We start from the raw sequence: 18,208 nt of genomic DNA, 5'->3' as shown, positions 1-18,208 counted from the left end.
AAGAATGGAATTCACAAAGGATGTTTGGTGTTAAATTGCACTTTCAGAATGGAAACACTTTTACTACTTGGTGGATGTACTAACACCTCTCTTGAGAGCCCGTGGTAAGCCTCGATTTACTTTTGATCTCTCTTAAATGGCTAACTTTACTCGATGCTTATTGCCCGGCTATAAACACGTTTGGCTTGGGTTCCATTCAGCTCAGCGGCCATGTATTTAGACACAGTGGATTGTTCAAATTATTAAGATTATTTTAGGTTTTAATTGTTTGCTGAATCTTTACGACAAAGACCTGATCTTGGTACATTAACGAACCAGGTTTTGTTGTAGTGTGTGATGTTTTTGTGCTTATGTATGCTTTAATCCAGGAGATGGTTCTAAGTAACTTTTTTTTTTTTTTTTTTTTTTTTGAAGAAAAGGTTTTACGTACAGCAGAACAACTTTAAAATAAGCACATATCTTGTCTGGTAGATTTTAAATAAGAAATTTGAGCAATTTAGTTTCACCCCAGACTGAATCCACGCGTACAGGCCATCTACAAACACGTCTGGCTTTGGTCCAATTAACTGGCCAATTATTTAGAAAATAGTAAATTGTTTTAATAAATGTGTGCATTTCTAAAGGAACAAATAATCCATTTTCACAATCCTAGCCAAACATATGTGTTATAGTTGTTATATATTGTTTTATGATGAACCACAAAACATCTTAATGATTTGGTGTGGTCAACAAATCCTAAATATTATACATGTCTTTGTACAATATGGGGTGCTAATATCATTTGTGGCATCATTGAACATGTAAACTGGACTTTAAAGGTAAAAATTTAATTGTAATTAAAAAAAAACACACATTAAAATGCGTTTCTATTCAGATGGTTCTTTGGGAGAAAAATACACAGAACAATTAAGAACCACAAACACATTCAAGGACGGTGGTTATCGTTTGTTCCCTTTTAACGTTAAACCATAGAGGTAATAAATCAAGTATGTATTCAAATGTTTGTCTAAATCCTAAATGAATTTTATAGTAGCTAAAAAGTTTTATATTTTTTTACCTGGTTCATTAGGTAACTTTACTTAAAGCCTATCTAGTGCATAAGCTATTTAGGTTTTAAGTGTATCGTTATGGCGTTTTGCTAATGCTAACTGACCCTCATTCCCACTCACCAATTTTCCTTAGTCTTTCTTTAAAGTTTTAAGTTTCTCGTTCTTTATAAATAACCGAAGGTAAACCAGCATTTTTAATTATTTCTTTAACTTTGACTTGCTTTTTTTTTTAATACAACTTTGCTTGTACTCAACCGACTTACCTGGTTGACTTTTCCCAGGTCTTTGTCGCGTTGGAAGAAGTCTCTCAGGCAGTGTTTAGAGTTTATTAGGGTCTTCATAGTATAATTGGCCTAACATTTTACCTTTGTGTATACACAGGAAACATATTGGAAAGGTAAAAATGTAACAAACACTTCACAGTTGTGTTTTAGACGTGTACTTACCTTACTTTTATGTGTTGGTATGGTTTAACCACCATGTTTTGTGGGGCATAGCACTCCAGCTAGTCATGTTTTCCTCTATGTGGACCCCACTCTTGAAAACTTGGAAGTAAAATTCTTTTTTATACTGTTTTAAATACTTTATTAAAGATTTTAGATTGAGTTGATCGTGGCTAATTTATCAGTAGTTTGTTACTGTTGAAGTCAAGAAGTTACTCTTTTTAAAGATGTGTGTCTTTGAGGATTCCTGCATTCTATGACTGAATGTAACACCATTCTTTGACAAAAGGAAAGTTGAGTATTTTTGAATCTGTGATGGATTAAACATACATACAAAGCTTACTTTTCCAAAACTTTGTAATAGAAAGTTTTATAAATACTATTTACCTTAGTAGCATGGCCTCCGAATTCCACAATTGCATCTTAGGTGGCTTATGTAGAGCTCAGCAAGGGAGCAATGTTCCATGTTCTTTCAAATGGATGCAGTCAAACTAGACCTCATCATATAGACACAGAAAAAATCACTAACTATACTCGCTAACAAAGAAACTTGTTGACATTATAGAACTTTCTACATCAACAAAGTAAGTAATAAGTTGCCGTATGTATATTTTAATCTATTATGTTACATTTCTGCATAAAATGATGTTTAAGGTTGTCAGCCCTCTGTGTTGAACCCTTTGAGAAATTTTATGAAGTTTAGAAGTTACACTTTCTTTATATTAGGTTCTAAGAAGTACTGTTTCAAAAAAGAGTTTACATTGTGATACTATAAATTGTGGATCAAAAAGGCACTAACAATTAATAATATAATTAGTGATTCCATAAACTGACTGGCTGTATAGGCCCTTTATCAAAAAATCATTTAAAATATTTCAAGTTAAACCTGTTAACCTTTCAAAAGGAACAAAAATTTTTATTCATTTAGGCTGCAAATTTCATTTCAATGTCTGCTGTTTGTTGGGGAACGCTGGACTGTTAAAACATTATGAAAAAAATGTGAAAATAAGTTTCAAACTTTGCTTCCTTTGCAATTAAGTGACATTTGTGATTCTTTTCTTGGTCTTTTTTTCTTTTGGTAAATCCAGTCATGTTTTAAGGATGCACCCTTGTTACATTATCATAATCTGTTTAAAGTTGAAATTATTTAGATACTTACGAAACAACTTTACTTTGACATTTTCAGCATCCAAAGTGACTTACAGTCTAAGCAGTTGAGGGCCCAACAGTGACAACCTGGCAGTGGTGGGGTTTGAACCAGCGACCTTTTGGTTACTAGTCCAGTACCTTAACCACTAGGCTACAACTGCCCTCGTTTCAGAAGCAAAGCAAACTTTAAAGTATATAACTTTTAAAGTATCAAACTAATTACTTTGTTTCATGTGACCCCTACCTTTTCTACTGTATTTTCCAATCAATATTTTCCATGTTCAGTTTGTAACGGGCAGGCTTAATCTTGTTAAAAAAACTTTTTAAGTTGTTCCGTAGCAAGCAAGGCTTATGTCTTGTGCTAATAGTTCTGCTTCTGAAACGAGTTGATGCCTTTAATCTACCCAAGTAATATAATATTTAGCTTTTATTACAAGTAAACATGTAAATTGTTGTATGATTCACTGAAACCACACAAAAGCAGTAAAATACACACAATATGACTTAATTCTTAGTTATCTGAAAAACTTTTGTCCATGACCGAGGCATTGGGTTCAAGGAAGTATAGAGTGTGCTGGCACTGAAAGTCCTGTATATACCTGTAAACAAACCTTGTATGCCAGAAATACAAGGACTTAGTAAAAAAAAAAAAAGCTTTAATATGTGGTATGTTGGCAGTATATACAGTGGGGGTTAAACCATTCGTATTTGATATATTTACTTTAAATGAAAATGCCCAGCATAAATGTATACACAGTGTCTTAAAAAAAAAAAGTATGTATTTAGAATAATCACATTTATTAACCAAATTGATGGATGGAGTATTTAAACATATTATTTACAGTAGTAAATAAAGCCTTACATAAATAATAAAAATAAAGCACTTTCCTAAGGTTGTGGTTTGATTTTTGACCTATTCATCTTAGCAATTTGTCTTATCTTAGTTTTTGAGGGTTCCTCTGATTAACTTGACCTTGTTTTTTAAGTAACAATTTTAATGTCTAGGTTCTCCTCTTTGTGTTCTAGTACATGTTTACTTGCAGCATTTGATGAAGTGTAATGATGCAGTACTGTTGGTAGAGAATCAGCCCCATATTATGATGCTTCCAGTTCCATAATTTATTGTAGAAGTGCAGTTGTTGAAGTCATTCATGAGGGAATTTTTCTACAGTGTTTTCAGTAAAACTGTTTGTGTGGTGCATTGCTTGTTGCTCACTGTGTATGTGTCTTTCTGCCATTTTTGGGTCATCCTACACTTTTGGAGTGAGTGATGGCTTCTCTAACTTTTTTAATTGGTCTGAAAGTATGTTGAAATCTTGTCTTGCAAACCTGTCAAAAGCTTCTGTGGCTTCATATGTTTTCTTAACAAGTGATTATTAATTTAGGTTTTTTTTGACAGGCAGGAATATTTAAAGTGATTGTTACGTTCACGTCACATTTAAGCGTTTGTCTCTGAACTTCATATCAAAGATGATGTCTGTTTAATATCATAACTCCATTTTTATTATTGCTTAGTGTAACTAGTAAATAACATAAAATTATCTTTATTTTCAATGCAAAACCAAATAATTTTTTTAATTGCTAGTAAAAAATTATGAATGCAGTTTTACACTTAGGATGTTTATGTTCCTGATTTTATGCTATATCTGCAATAATCCTAATCATTTAGTACGCTGAAGTGCATTCTGACAACACAAGTGGTTATTATAAGATGATGAGCAGTATTACATCTTTGTTGCCACATGATGCAAAATATCCACATCATTAAAAAAAGAAAATGTGGGGCGGCACGGTGGCTTAGTGGGTAGCACTGTCGCCTCACAACAAGAAGGTCCTGGGTTCAATCCCCAGGTGGGGCGGTCCAGGTCCTTTCTGTGCGGAGTTTGCATGTTGTCCGCGTGGGTTTCCTCCGGGTACTCCGGTTACTCCGGTTTCCTCCCACAGTCCAAAAACATGCCACCAGGTTAATTGGAAACACTGAATTGTCCTATAGATACCTAGCCGCTAGATGCACTAGTGCATTGTAGTGCCGGTCCCAAGCCCGGATAAATTAGGGAGGGTTGTGTCAGGAAGGGCATCCGGCGTAAAAATTGTGCCAAATCAATGAGCGATCATGAGGATGACTCGCTGTGGCGACCCCTGAAAAAGGGGAAAAAAGCCGGAAGAAGAAAGAAGATTAAAAAAAGAAAATGTGCAGAATTGAAAATGCAAGCTTCACAGTGATGCAAAACAAATATACGTTTTTATATAGCTGACATTTAAATTGAAGTTGAAACATTTTTGATTTTACACAGGGCAGCTAAGTGTTCTGCAATTTGAAGGCTGTACTGAAAGTTGAAATACAGATTTTAAAGTTCTTGTCTCCTGATTTTTATTCGTATTTTTACATTAAGTGGTTTGCAAGCTTACAGTTTAGTGTTGCCACTTTCTTTTGTTACTTTTTGTATATTTAGGCTAATTGTATAATTTGTCAAAATATTCAATACCAAAGTAATAACAATCCTAAGCTATACTTATTTGGTTTTATCCAAAGAGACTTACAGTAATGTGAAAGTATATTGTCTAAGCAATTGAGGGTTAAGGGCCTTGCTCAAGGGATCAACAGTGGCAACCTGGTAGTGATGGGACTTGAACCAGTGACCTTTCGATTACTAGTCCAGTACCTTAACCAGTAGGCTACATCTGCCCTATTTTGCTGTAAAGGCATCATTGTTTTTAGTGGATTGGTTTATTTGCTGCGGTGTTATTACAGACCTACCGTGTTCCTGCAGGTTCCTCTGTGCATCCTTTCAATTTAGTTGTTCTTGTGCATTTAGCAGCTGCTGTGCTTTCTGAAGAGTTTAACCTGAAATGTTTTGAAGAACTTTGAACGTTTTAAGTTTTATGACATGAATTTGATTTACATTAGTGTGAACAAGACAGTTTAGCTGTTTCATGTTTAGCTGTTAGTACAGAATAACCAACAGACTCACTAATCTGTCCTGAAATTGGTTCCCCACAGTTTTGATCATTTTTTTATATATATTGTCATTGTTGCAGCTGTATTACATAAGAAATATTAAGCTATAAATACCATCCTTTCATCCAATTAGTAAGACAGTACAATATCATTTTAAAGTTTAAAGGCAAGACATATTTTTTGCCTGTAGCATGTATGTGCTTTGGAATATGAGACCCACTGCACATATTAACAGACGGAGTCTTATAACTGATGCCGTAATCTTTGTATGTGGTGAAATATGTTAGTGGATTCAAAAGAGGAAAGTTGTCCAGAGGGCTTCTCCACTTTGTGTTGGCATGTGTCCGGATGGTTTTGGGGTTCATTTGTCTGTTCTGTTTCACACAGCTTTCTGACCTTGTGGGTCTTGTATACACTGATAAAAGTGGTTTCAGATTGTGGTGATGTTTTAATAAGATTGGGTTTTGTGTTTTGTATTGTGTAGACGTTCCACTGGAAACCCTTCTGGTTTTTAATTCAAATCATTGCCAAATTCAGAAATTCTATTTAAAATTAAAATAAGTTTGTCTTTTTAATTTGCAAAAAAAATAGCTTTGACAACAGGAAAAACCGCACTGTATAATAAACTGCTTCCTAATTTTGTTAATCCAAGTGAATTTATTAAACCTTAAGTATACTTGATTGACAATGGAAACTTAAATGGTGATTAATGTGAGCTTGATGTGACTTGTGGCAAAAATTCTAGATAGAATGTATATAATATAATATATAATATAATATAATATAAAGATCAAAATAATCTATGACGTGGTGATGAGTGGTGACTCAAACTGTTTAGATCAAGTACCTCCGCTGATGAAACTTTTATGTATGTAGTTTATGTATGACTTAAGGCCTCTTGTAGGAACAAACATACACTCTAGGTCTGTATGTGTGGTGAGCGTTTAGAACTTAAGTAAAAGGAGGAGGTTTATTCAGGATTATTTTCTGTTGCCATCATTTGGCTCAGTATAAGTAAATTCTAAACATAGATAAAAGGTTATAGCACATTGGATTTTGCATGTTCATCCTCATTCTCAGCAGGTTTATCTGATAGATTGGAATTAGAGATGTTAATGATTAACAGATGAACAATGACTGAGGGGGAAGTTAAAGGAAGTTTGATGAATGTATTCAGTTTAAAAATAATATGTATATAAATTCATGGTAAAATCATTTACAAAAACAAATGGTACAAAGTGAGGATGCTGACATGTGACTCGCCTTCACCCAGTCTCGGTCTGTATGTGTTTATATGTGTAGCCTCTCTTGAAACTCCCACCATTCTAACTTGAAGTCATTAAAAAGTTTCCATGTTCATCATTGAGATGCATTGCATATATTATAGAGTCTGACTGCATACTAAACTCTGCACATGTGGATATTTGTCTAATGTAATTTATAAATTTTTACCAAAGCGATTTAGATATGTTGCCATATGTTTCATTATTAATGTAGAACGTTTATCATATAATAATTACAGAAATGTTGGCAGAAGGAGCTTTAATTTACTAACTGCATCTCTGTCTGTAACAAGTATGTTTATCCCTTTTACAGTTTTTTAAACATGCAAACTTGTTGATATAAAACTTGTGTTTTAATGAGACTAACATTTTTGGTTAATGTTAACTGGTGACTATTGACGGTATTGAAAATAGGTAAAATGTGCATCCGTAACAGGATTCTCTTTCCTTCATTTATATTACAAACACACACCAAACACTTTTATTAGAGTGAAAAACCTATAATGCATTATTTTAGTATATTAATTAACTATTAACATGAACTTTTAGTGTATAAAACTAATTGTTCAATTCAGTTTTCAAGATTAGCTGATCAACACTCTTAAAAGTCTTTTCACTAAATTTAAGTGTCAATAAATTTGTGTCCCTTTAGTTAAAAAAAAAAACCAATTGTGCGGTGAGCCACTGATGTTGGTCTAAAACATCAGTTCTTGTCCAGAGGTGTTCTCTAGGGTTTAGGTCATGGATCTGTGCGGGTCACTTGAGTTTGTGACAGAACAAGGAAGCCTCTTTTCTAATTTGTTTCCACAAAGTTGGAAAAAAGCAATGATTTATCTGTCAATAAAGACTTGATAAATTAAAAGGAGGACACTGGACACTGTTTCATGTGTAGAATATTAGCATTACTTTAGAATAGGAATTTTAGCAGATCTAACAACACATCACTCGGATTTGTAAACTGAGCATGTGATAGAATTGTTCCTTACAAGCCAGTTTCAACCTGAAAAAAAATATAAGTATATGCTAAAATTAAGTCATGGTATTAGTGTTTTCTATTGCTGATGTCGATACACTGCTCTTTATTCATTTTTGTGATTAATTTATTATTGTGTGTAAGTTTGGGGATACTGTATGCTGATGCATATTCTTTACAAATAAACTAACATACACATTTGTGTTTGTTAGATGAGAAAACAAGGCTAACCCCCTTTTTGTCTTCGCAGGTTTGTGTTTGGATATTGTAATCATTTCCTGAAAAGAAAACAGTAATTTCCAACAGTCCCAACTGCCTGCTTTTCTGGATCCTGGTCTCTGCTCCCTGTCAGACACTGGTGTACCAGCACACGGATCGTACAGTCACACACTAAACGAGGATCTATTGGACGTCTCTTCAGATGCGGAGGAGTTGGAGATTGTGAGACCTCAGGGTCATTCAAGGTAAGGTTACTATGACAACACAACCAGTTCTGTCATGTGGTTTAAATGCTGTGTATTTATATGCAAACAAGCTTCTTCTAGCTGAGGGAGAGCATGAGACTTAAAAACTGGCATCATTTTGTTTTCGATCATAAAAGCTGTATTTAGACGGGCATCTGAAGTCTGATTTTATGTTACACTAGACTATTAGATTTTCTGCAGTCTAAAAAAAGCATAACCTTGTTCAATCTGTCTTTTTATTAAACTATTAAACTTTTCAAATCTAATAAAAAATTAATTTTGATATTTTTTGATAGTCATTTGCTTTGTAACGTCATTTAGAGTGTGCTACGCCTCCACATCAGATTTAAAAGCAGTGCATGCTCATTTCTTTTATTTATTTATTTTTGTAAGGTTAAGTTCACACTACACAATCTTAGCCCTGATTTTGTGCTCGTCAACAGCTTTTGGATGTTGCAGATAGGAGGATGTGAGGCTTGAAGGCAAATCGTTCTTTGCTCTGGGTTTGAAAATCGGGTCTCGATCGCTACGTGTGAACTGTTCAAATACGCGATCCCGGAAACTATTTAGTATGCTACATATATCGAGCTGTCAGCGACTTCAAGTCTTGTAGTGTGAAAAGTGTTGCGACCAGGTTGTGACAGGCAGCGAGTGTGATATCGAGCCACAGCCAATGAGAATACGGGATACGGAGTGAGGGAAAACCCGGGGGAGCCTTGGCTTGGCTACAACAAAATATAGTTTCTATTAGAATACACGGGCATACACACAAACTGTATAGTATTTGTAACGTAATCATCCATGCCAAACCGTAATACACGTTTTAATTGCAGAAATATTTATTTGCCTCCAACTCTCTCTACAGAAGAGACACTTCCTGCTGGCCGTGTATACCAATCCACACCTTTATCCAGTGTTTTTCTTTTCTCCCTGGTTTTTTTTTCCGGTGGGTAGCACTGTCGCCTCACAGCAAGAAGGTCCTGGGTTCGATCCCCAGGTGGGGCGGTTCGGGTCCTTTCTGTGTGGAGTGAAAGGCCAGACCAGAGGATACACTGCAGTGGTTACTATAGATATATGAATGAACTTGGCCAGTACTTTTATTTCAGAAATGAAAGTTTTTGTTTGGAAAAAGAACGTAACAATACATCCTCATGTTAACACTGACTAAAAGGTGAAATGTCTTTATTTTCTTTATTCCTTCTGTACTGGTGTAAGTTATCTAATGTTTAATGTTTGTGTCAGTGACTGACTGCATGTGCCCATATAGAGCTTGTTTGACTGCAACCTTGTCAGGATTATGAGATGTGTATTTAAGAACCACTAAGACTCACTTGACTAGACAATGTCAGCAGCATGTACTACTATTCTTTTTTGGTAGCCGATCTGTTTTTAGTTTTAGTTTAATGGGGAACAAGTTTAGTTGAGGTCTTCTCATCCAGAGGTGTTTATTGTAGCTGAGATTAGGGTTTTCTGCAGGCCATTGTGGTTCCTCAACACCAAGCTTGTCAAGTCATGTGTACATGGACAGGGGGGCACGGTCATCCAACTTTATATTAATGTTTTGGAATGGGATGGCCAAGCTTGTGATCAGGTGTCACATTGTGCGGCAGGGGCAGTTGTAGCCTAGTGGTTTGGGTACTGGACCTGTAATCAAAAGGTCACTGGTTCAAGCCCCACCACTGCCAGGTTGCTGCTGTTGGGCCCTTGAGCAAGGCCCTTAACCCTCAATTGCTTAGACTGTATACTGTCACAATACTGTAAGTCGCTTTGAATAAAGGCATCTGCTAAATGCAGAAAATGTAAATGTAAATATGCTTTTGCCAAATAGTGCATACTTCTATTTCAAAGTTGTATATTATAATACTTTATATATACTTTTAGATGCTTTCTTAATGACTAGTTTGTTAAAATAAACATTGTTTAAAAGAAACAACAAACTTCTCCCAATTTTCCTTAATGAAAATGAATGAATAGCCCAAAAATGGAATGATTTGCAACTCAAATTGTTGCATCATGACATCCCACTTATATTGTAGAGTAATAAAACATAAAAGTATGTGTTACATTATTGGTCAGTACATTATTTGTGTGTAAGAATGTGTGTGGGAATATTCGCTGATGGGGTTAAACACCCTACAGGCACTACAGACCTTTTCTGTCTGTGTCAGTGCCAAGGTCCCAGCCTCTCCCTGGCTGCCATTTATTACTGTCACACATACATATACCTGCATGCAAGCATCACCTCCGTTTGTCCCCTTTCTCACAGAAGAATGGGGATGCTTTTGCTACTGGGATGCTTTCCTCTCTGCTGCTGTACGTAAAAAAAAAAAACAAAAAAAAAAACTAGATACTTATTTGGAAATGAATGTTGTATACTCTCTCCAATTATTATTACTTCTGAGGCGACAGTGCTACCTATTTAGCCACCTTCAACAGAAAGAGCCAATAAGTGGTAACTGACTAATCATATTGATTATAAATTTACTAACCGCTTCATCTGGTTTGGAGTTAACATCCCAAACCGCTCACAGAAAGCAATTAGAAGCAAAGATCGAACCTGGGAATTATGTTCCTGAGCAGCATTAATACAAGGGTTCTTCAAAATTTTCCACACTTTTTAAAAAAAACCCTCTATTTATTAAACATTTCAAAAATAAATCGCATTACTTTTCTACATATTCACCTTAGAATGCATTTTTCCAAGCATCGTACCTTTGTAACTTTTTAATGCCAGCAGCAAAACATGTTTTTGTTGCGTGCATAGCCATTGATGCACCACTACTTTCACATCATCACCACATGAAAATCTTCTTCCCCTTAAAGCTTCTTTGAGCGGTCCAAAAAGATGGAAATTAGATGGCGCTAAATCCAGACTCTGGATTCTCAGACACGACCAATTACTACTCCTCCCGTCCTCACCATTTTCAACCAAATTAAAACCATATAACCTTGAACTGATGAATCTTGTGTAATGAGTGACTACCATTCCGGTCATGAATGTAGCCAAAGTGTAAAACATGACGTTAAAATCCTAATAAACAAACAAACAAAATATGGCTGGTGCGGCGTGGCGGATGGATGAGTCGGTCTCCAACCACAAAACAGCTTTTGGCATAGTAGTAGCATGAACCAAAAATGTCAAATGAAATCCCACGCAGTAAGGAAAATGCTTTTTGTATTGTGCCCTTCTAAAGCAAATAATATATCCAAGAATGTGTTTTTAAAAATGAATGCAGAAAGAAGTCATTGACTGTCTGGTCACAGGGCTCTAAAGAGGTCGGTTTTTCTGTAACTTGTCTTGATTTTCTTAACTTTTGTCATTGGTATAATTGAAGCAAAAGTTAATAATAATAATAGGCAGATTTGGCATGATTAATTAATGAGGGGAAATATTCTCCTGACACATTTAAAGCACCACTCATTAAAAGTTTGTTGCTTGCTGAAATTATAACTGGGATTTTATATTAGGTCTTTTACTTGGGTTTGGAATAAAAGGGAAAACATTAGTTGTGTGAATGTGTTAAGGGTAATGATGTTTTCCTCCCCGGCCTTATTTCCAGAGGTGTAGGTACACATGTTTGTGCAAATATTACAATGATTTGTGTTCTATTATACTTGTAAATAGTCTTTGTTGATGGTTGCATTGCTCATTATTTGAGCAAAAATAAAGCAAGCTATTAAAAAGTCTTTGGCCTTAAATGCCGTACTGCACAAGCTCGTTACAATCACCACTGCTGCTCCTTTTCCTCTTAATCCCTTATAAATGCTTCTTTATGTACCACTCATATGTATGTGTGTCCTGAATAGTGTGTTCTGTGTTTGTGTTGGCATGGTGGGAGGTTGCATGGTGTGTGCTAATTGTGTGCACTTTCCGTGTAATGCTAGCCTCATTTGCTTTCATGCCCTTTGATTAGCTGCTTCTCCCCCATTAAGGTGTTTGTGTTTAAGTTGTGGTTACCGCTGGGCTTGGTGAAGTTATAATAAGGAATCATTGTAATTAATTAGCAGGAGAGCTTTATTAGCCCACTGCATAGAGTAGAACTCTACATCCTATTTTATACCAGTTTAAACCAGAGCTTTAGTCATGTAATTCCTTTTATTTGTACTAATTTGCTTGGTACCGACCATGTTTTCTGCCGGCTCTTTGAAAATGATGTTAGGAATGTTTTGCGGTGCCTGATTAGGTTGGCATATATGGCAGAAACCAATTAACGAAGCTCACTTATCGGGTATCGCTTAAAGGTCAGTGTTGGCGCAGATGGCTGGTCACAGTAAAATGAACCCATTTCTGCTGAATAGAACAGATGAATAGATGAATAGATGAATAGAAATTCTCCTCATAATGGCTAAATTGGACTTAAATAGGCTTTTTGCTGAATTCATATACTGATATGGCCTTAGATATGTATGAGAAAAACAGGCATGGCTTAGCTGGTTCACTCTGTTTTTATATCGAGTCAAGTTTTAATATCAATAAAGGATAAGACTACACGGCTAAAGCAAGTGACCTCCTGAATACCACATTAATGTTCCTGGTGGTCATCTCATTACAAAACTGTAAGAATTACCATAGATTAGTTCCTCTTTCCTCTTTTCCTGCTCTAAGAGCCTTAATGACAGCAGGGATTTGCTGTTTGAACTCTAGCATTAGTAGGTTCGAGTATGTTTGGCTATGTGGTTGGGCTTGCAGTCTGCACTGTAATTTCTTAAGGTGTTGAATAGAATTAAGATCAGGGACTCAAGTTCTTCCACACAAAACTGGACACGTTCTTTCCCTAAACCTTACCTTATGCATGGGCCCATTCTGGTTTGGGGTGGCTCTTTCCAATTTTACAATAACAAAATACAAAGCTCACAATTTTCTGAAAGCTCACAATTGTTTGTGCATTTGGTGCCGATTAAGAATTTTAAGAGGATCTTACATGGCAAAGAAGACTGACAGATGGATCACTAATCAAACCAAACCTAACCTCTATCTTGAAACCCAGATATTCAAACTAAACCTCTGCTATTTTGGACATATAATGCAAGGAACCAGTTCATTGGAAATGACAATTATGCTTGGAAGAGTTGAAGGTAAAAGAGGAAGGGGACACGCAGTAACAAGATGAGAAATTAATGAGCCATAAAGATGCATAGAGACCAAATTAGAGCGTGGGATGTTCCAGAGAGACACTATCTATATAGTCGCCAGGAGTTGAAATCGACTTGACTGTACTTAGTAGTAATAATACCACAATTCTGCCTAACTGGCAGCAGCTGAACACTGTCAGGTATATGTTAATGTTGGGCTAATAGTAACTACTTGTAGTACCTGACGAGTGTGTGTAGTACCGGTTTAAAATCTTTTTATATGGTATTAAATTGCTGTTGGTTTTGTGGCAACTCTGCATTAGTCCCAACAAAGTTTGTCATTAGAATAACTGTGTTACTTTAAATGAAAAATTTTCTTACAAAAACTACTAGGGATGTAACGATGCACCACAAGACAGTTAAAAATCAGTGCACATGTACCACGATTCGAATCGGTTATTCATTTAAGATGAATCAATATTCACTTTAAACAGCAGAGGGTACTGGCGCTATTCACTTCGCCTGGTTTACATCACTACAGGGTTGCCAGGTTCGGAAGTTTCCAGCCAAATGTATTTATGTGAGGATACTTTCTTTATTTGTATTGTTCATTTATTTATATAATGTTGGATTTGTTTTAAAATTTCATTTTTTATTTTTTTTTACATAATAAGCATTTTTGTGGCATAGTTTGTACCTACCTCAGAAATAAAAGGGCATTTATTATTTAGATAAATAAAATATAAGCACATTTTTTTTAAAATTTTTTTTAAAAAGAGAAATAATAAAAGAAAACTGTCATCATTTGTCTTCAATTTCATTTTGTTTAAAAAAAAATCGAGAAAAAATTGTATCGTGAATTGTATCGCATTGTGGGTAGAGTGTACCGGTGCATCCCTAAAACTACATTCTGAATCTTAATGTTCAGTGTATAGGATTGTATTGTGGGTAATTTAAAATTGGTTCAGTACTGGTTATACAAGTTACTATTACACTTAAGCTTAACCGGGTATTCATACAGTATGTGTTAGTGTTTTGGTAATAAATCATTTGTAGTAACAAAGCATTAATGAGTCATTAAAAAAGTATCTGACAAACATTCAGACAAAATCTGTCAACCGTTTTATAGCTGAACTTGATGGTAATAAAAGCACGTGCAGCTTTAATTGGCATGATCTTGCTGATGGTAATCTAAATGGCTTGTAGTGGTTAAAAGAACCAGTGTGTGTGAGTCGAGGAGAGACCACTTGATTTGTATCAATAGGGTGCGGCGGAAAGGACCATTGATGTTGAACTGGAATCTTAGTGACTTCAGCGCTCTGCTCATATAATTAAGATGCAAGTTGAATTTTTTGAGTGCATTAGCTGGCTAGAATAGTGACCATTAAGTGGAAGTATAAGTTTTATTTACAGCTGAATAAGATACATAACATTTTTAAATGCCTGAAGTATTAAATGCTTTATTATTTAAGAGGTCGTGTAAATAGCGTAGTTTGAGAACTAAAATTTGCAGTATAGTCTGTCTATCCATTCAGTCAAAATAACATTTGTGAAAAAAGCATTGATGTTAAGGCCTGGCTCACAATCAACTTTCCAGTTCATCCTAAAGCTGCCCAGTGGGGTTAAGGGGTTTGTGCTGGCCGCAAAAGTTCCTCTACAACTACACTGGTCATTACTGACCTCATGGCGTGCAAAGGTGTACATTAATGCTGAAACAGGAAAGGGTCTTACTCACTTACACACCGGGTGTTGCTCAAATACACAAACTCAGTAGGATGGGGTGTTCACATACATTTGACCACAGTTTAGTTTATATTTTCTGTATTGATTCGCTGGAGTCTGTTTATTGTTGGCCTTTGAATTTCGTTCCCAGTGCTTTTGTGATGGTCCTTATTCTTTTGAGATTTGATTGTCATTTCTTACTTGTATACTCCTGTAGTGGCAGAACTTCGCTGTTCATATTTCTAGGGCGTCTTTAACATCTTAATGTTCTGGGTCAATATAAAAGTCAGTTCCTGCTTGAGAGAGTTGCCTTGTAATAAGAACTTTTGCAACAGCTGTCTAACATCTGCCTGGTACTGGTTGTCATTTACAGCTAAACCCTTTAATGTAAATTGTGTAATCAATTAACATGTGGAAAATGAGTTTAATAAACATTTGCTACCCTACAACAACCTGTAAAACTAGCCAGAAATTCTGCAGCTCTTAACCAGTTTCTTCTTTAGTGATGGCTACCTCTAAAAATCTTGGTTTGAGCTTCCTCCAGTACCAGCATCTGAAGTCTTTAGATGGTTGAGATAAGCACTTCATAGAGGAAGATGTGAGAGTTAAGAATGGTCTCTTGCTGAAATGAAGCTACATTCTCTATGGTATGTAGCCTGCAAATGTGTGGAAATGAAAGTACAGTGCTTTTAGTAGCAAAGCATATTAGCTCAATTAAACTGAGTGGCGCTACATTTAAAACGGATTAAGAAAAATACTCTCACTGGTCACTTTTTTTAGGCACACATTACAACAAAGTAAGTTTCCTCTGTCCCATCCATCAATTAAGAAACCACTACTAAAAGACCAGTATTGACCAGATTATTTGGGTGGTGGCTCATATGTTGTACTGGAATAGTGCAGCAGCATGTGTGGGTGTATCTCATTATACAGTCTATGTATGTACAGGGTAGGTGAACTGAAAAAAAAAACACACCAAACAAAATAATCAGTAAAGGGAAGTCATATAATAAAGACATAAGACAAACAACACTAAACAGTTGTCACTGATTTTAATGTCATAATAAATAAAGATCAAGTTTACTTACCCTTTGCTCTTAGAGGATGTACTAACCAAATGTTTCATACTATCCTGCTCTTGCTTATCATAAAACATTCATCTTTAAGTTGTGATTTGAGGTGTATATACCGGGTGAGTCAAAATTATGTTAACATTAATGGAGCTATTTCCAGCGAAATATGCATCCTGGCTTTAAATGATACTGTTGCTCACTGGTTTTTGTGTGTTGAACATGATGGTGAACAGGTTGAGATTGTCCTGTAAATCATCTTACACATATGAAGTATGTTTTTGAATAAATGTTTTCCACCATTCAATTGTTAACATCATTTTGATGTGTGTGTGTGTGTGTATGTACTGTATATATATACAGGGGTTGGACAAAATAACTGAAACACCTGGTTTTAGACCACAATAATGTATTAGTATGGTGTAGGGCCTCCTTTTGCGGCCAATACAGCGTCAATTGGTCTTGGAAATGACATATACAAGTCCTGCACAGTGGCCAGAGGGATTTTAAGCCATTCTTCTTGCAGGATAGTGGCCAGGTCACTACGTGATGCTGGTGGAGGAAAACGTTTCCTGACTCGCTTCTCCTAAACACCCCAAAGTGGCTCAATAATATTTAGATCTGGTGACTGTGCAGGCCATGGGAGATGTTCAACTTCACTTTCATGTTCATCAAACCAATCTTTCACCAGTCTTGCTGTGTGTATTGGTGCATTGTCATCCTGATACACGGCACCGCCTTCAGGATACAATGTTTGAACCATTGGATGCGCATGGTCCTCCAGAATGGTTCGGTAGTCCTTGGCAGTGACGCGCCCATCTAGCACAAGTATTGGGCCAAGGGAATGCCATGATATGGCAACCCAAACCATCACTGATCCACCCCCATGCTTCACTCTGGGCATGCAACAGTCTGGGTGGTACGCAGCCATGGTTTTATGTTTTTTGGATACAATCCGGGTTAGCACCCGAACATCCCTTTCAGACAGCTTCCTCTTGCGTCCACAGTTAATCCTGTTGGATGTGGTTTGTCCTTCTTGGTGGTATGCTGACATTACCCTGGATACCGTGGCTCTTGATACATCACAAAGACTTGCTGTCTTGGTCACAGATGCGCCAGCAAGACGTGCACCAACAATTTGTCCTCTTTTGAACTCTGGTATGTCACCCATAATGTTGTGTGCATTGCAATATTTTGAGCAAAACTGTGCTCTTACCCTGCTAATTGAACCTTCACACTCTGCTCTTACTGGTGCAATGTGCAATTAATGAAGATTGGCCACCAGACTGGTCCAATTTAGCCATGAAACCTCCCACACTAAAATGACAGGTGTTTCAGTTTCAATGTCCAACCCCTGTATATGTGTGTGTATATACTGTATTTGTGTATATAATTCATAATCAGTTTTGAACAGTAATCAGGCATTATTAAATACAACCTCAATAGTCTTTTCCATGCCAGCCTGATGCTGTTACCATAAATACTGTATATGCCTACCCAAAATGGATCAAATAATCTGTACTGAAGCACGTACCTCAGAGATCTAATCAATATGAATTAAGGATCTTTCACTTGTGGCTGTGCAGTGTGTAATGTGTATGCTTTACTTCAAAATGCAGTAATAACAAATAAAACTAAACTCATCTTTGTTTAATTAGTTTAGGATTATGCCCAGGAATATCAGCATGGTCTCTACCACGACCTATTTAAAATGGCTTTTTTGTCCTAAGCATGCGCAACGACACTACTCACACAATTTAATTTTAAAAATCCCATAATTGTCATAACATGGTAATGTGTCATTTCTATAAAGTGGTAATATATTGGAAATGCAGTATTTAATGCATCTATTTCTCCTCTTGTTTAAAAATTCCTATTTGCTAACAAGGCAGATTTCTCACTTTCCCTCTTCCCTGGCTCAAAAAAAGCTCTGAAGTGTTGGCAGGGGTGTGTGCATGTGTGTATGTATGCACCAATGCCAACCTATCTTGGTTGTGGAGAGGTCCAGCTGCGCCAACGTGTT

At 36.1% G+C, this 18,208-nt stretch overlaps 1 protein-coding gene across 4 annotated transcripts in view; it reads left to right on the top strand.

Annotated features, from left to right (window-relative positions):
- bcl9 (BCL9 transcription coactivator) overlaps nucleotides 1-18,208 on the top strand; it is a 131,138-nt gene that overhangs the window by 63,354 nt on the left and 49,576 nt on the right. Inside the window, exons 1-2 of one of the 4 annotated variants that reach the window (XM_063009840.1) lie at nucleotides 57-104; nucleotides 8,107-8,320. The gene's annotated coding sequence lies outside the window, so the exon portion shown is untranslated. Of the gene's footprint in view, nucleotides 1-56; nucleotides 105-782; nucleotides 819-918; nucleotides 975-8,106; nucleotides 8,321-18,208 lie in introns of those variants that run through there. The other 3 variants (XM_063009841.1, XM_063009837.1, XM_063009838.1) reach the window with 3 other exon arrangements.

This window comes from Trichomycterus rosablanca, chromosome 15 (assembly GCF_030014385.1).
Source record: "Trichomycterus rosablanca isolate fTriRos1 chromosome 15, fTriRos1.hap1, whole genome shotgun sequence".
In the NCBI taxonomy this organism is placed as follows: domain Eukaryota; kingdom Metazoa; phylum Chordata; class Actinopteri; order Siluriformes; family Trichomycteridae; genus Trichomycterus; species Trichomycterus rosablanca.
This window is presented reverse-complemented; position numbering and strand designations above follow the sequence as displayed.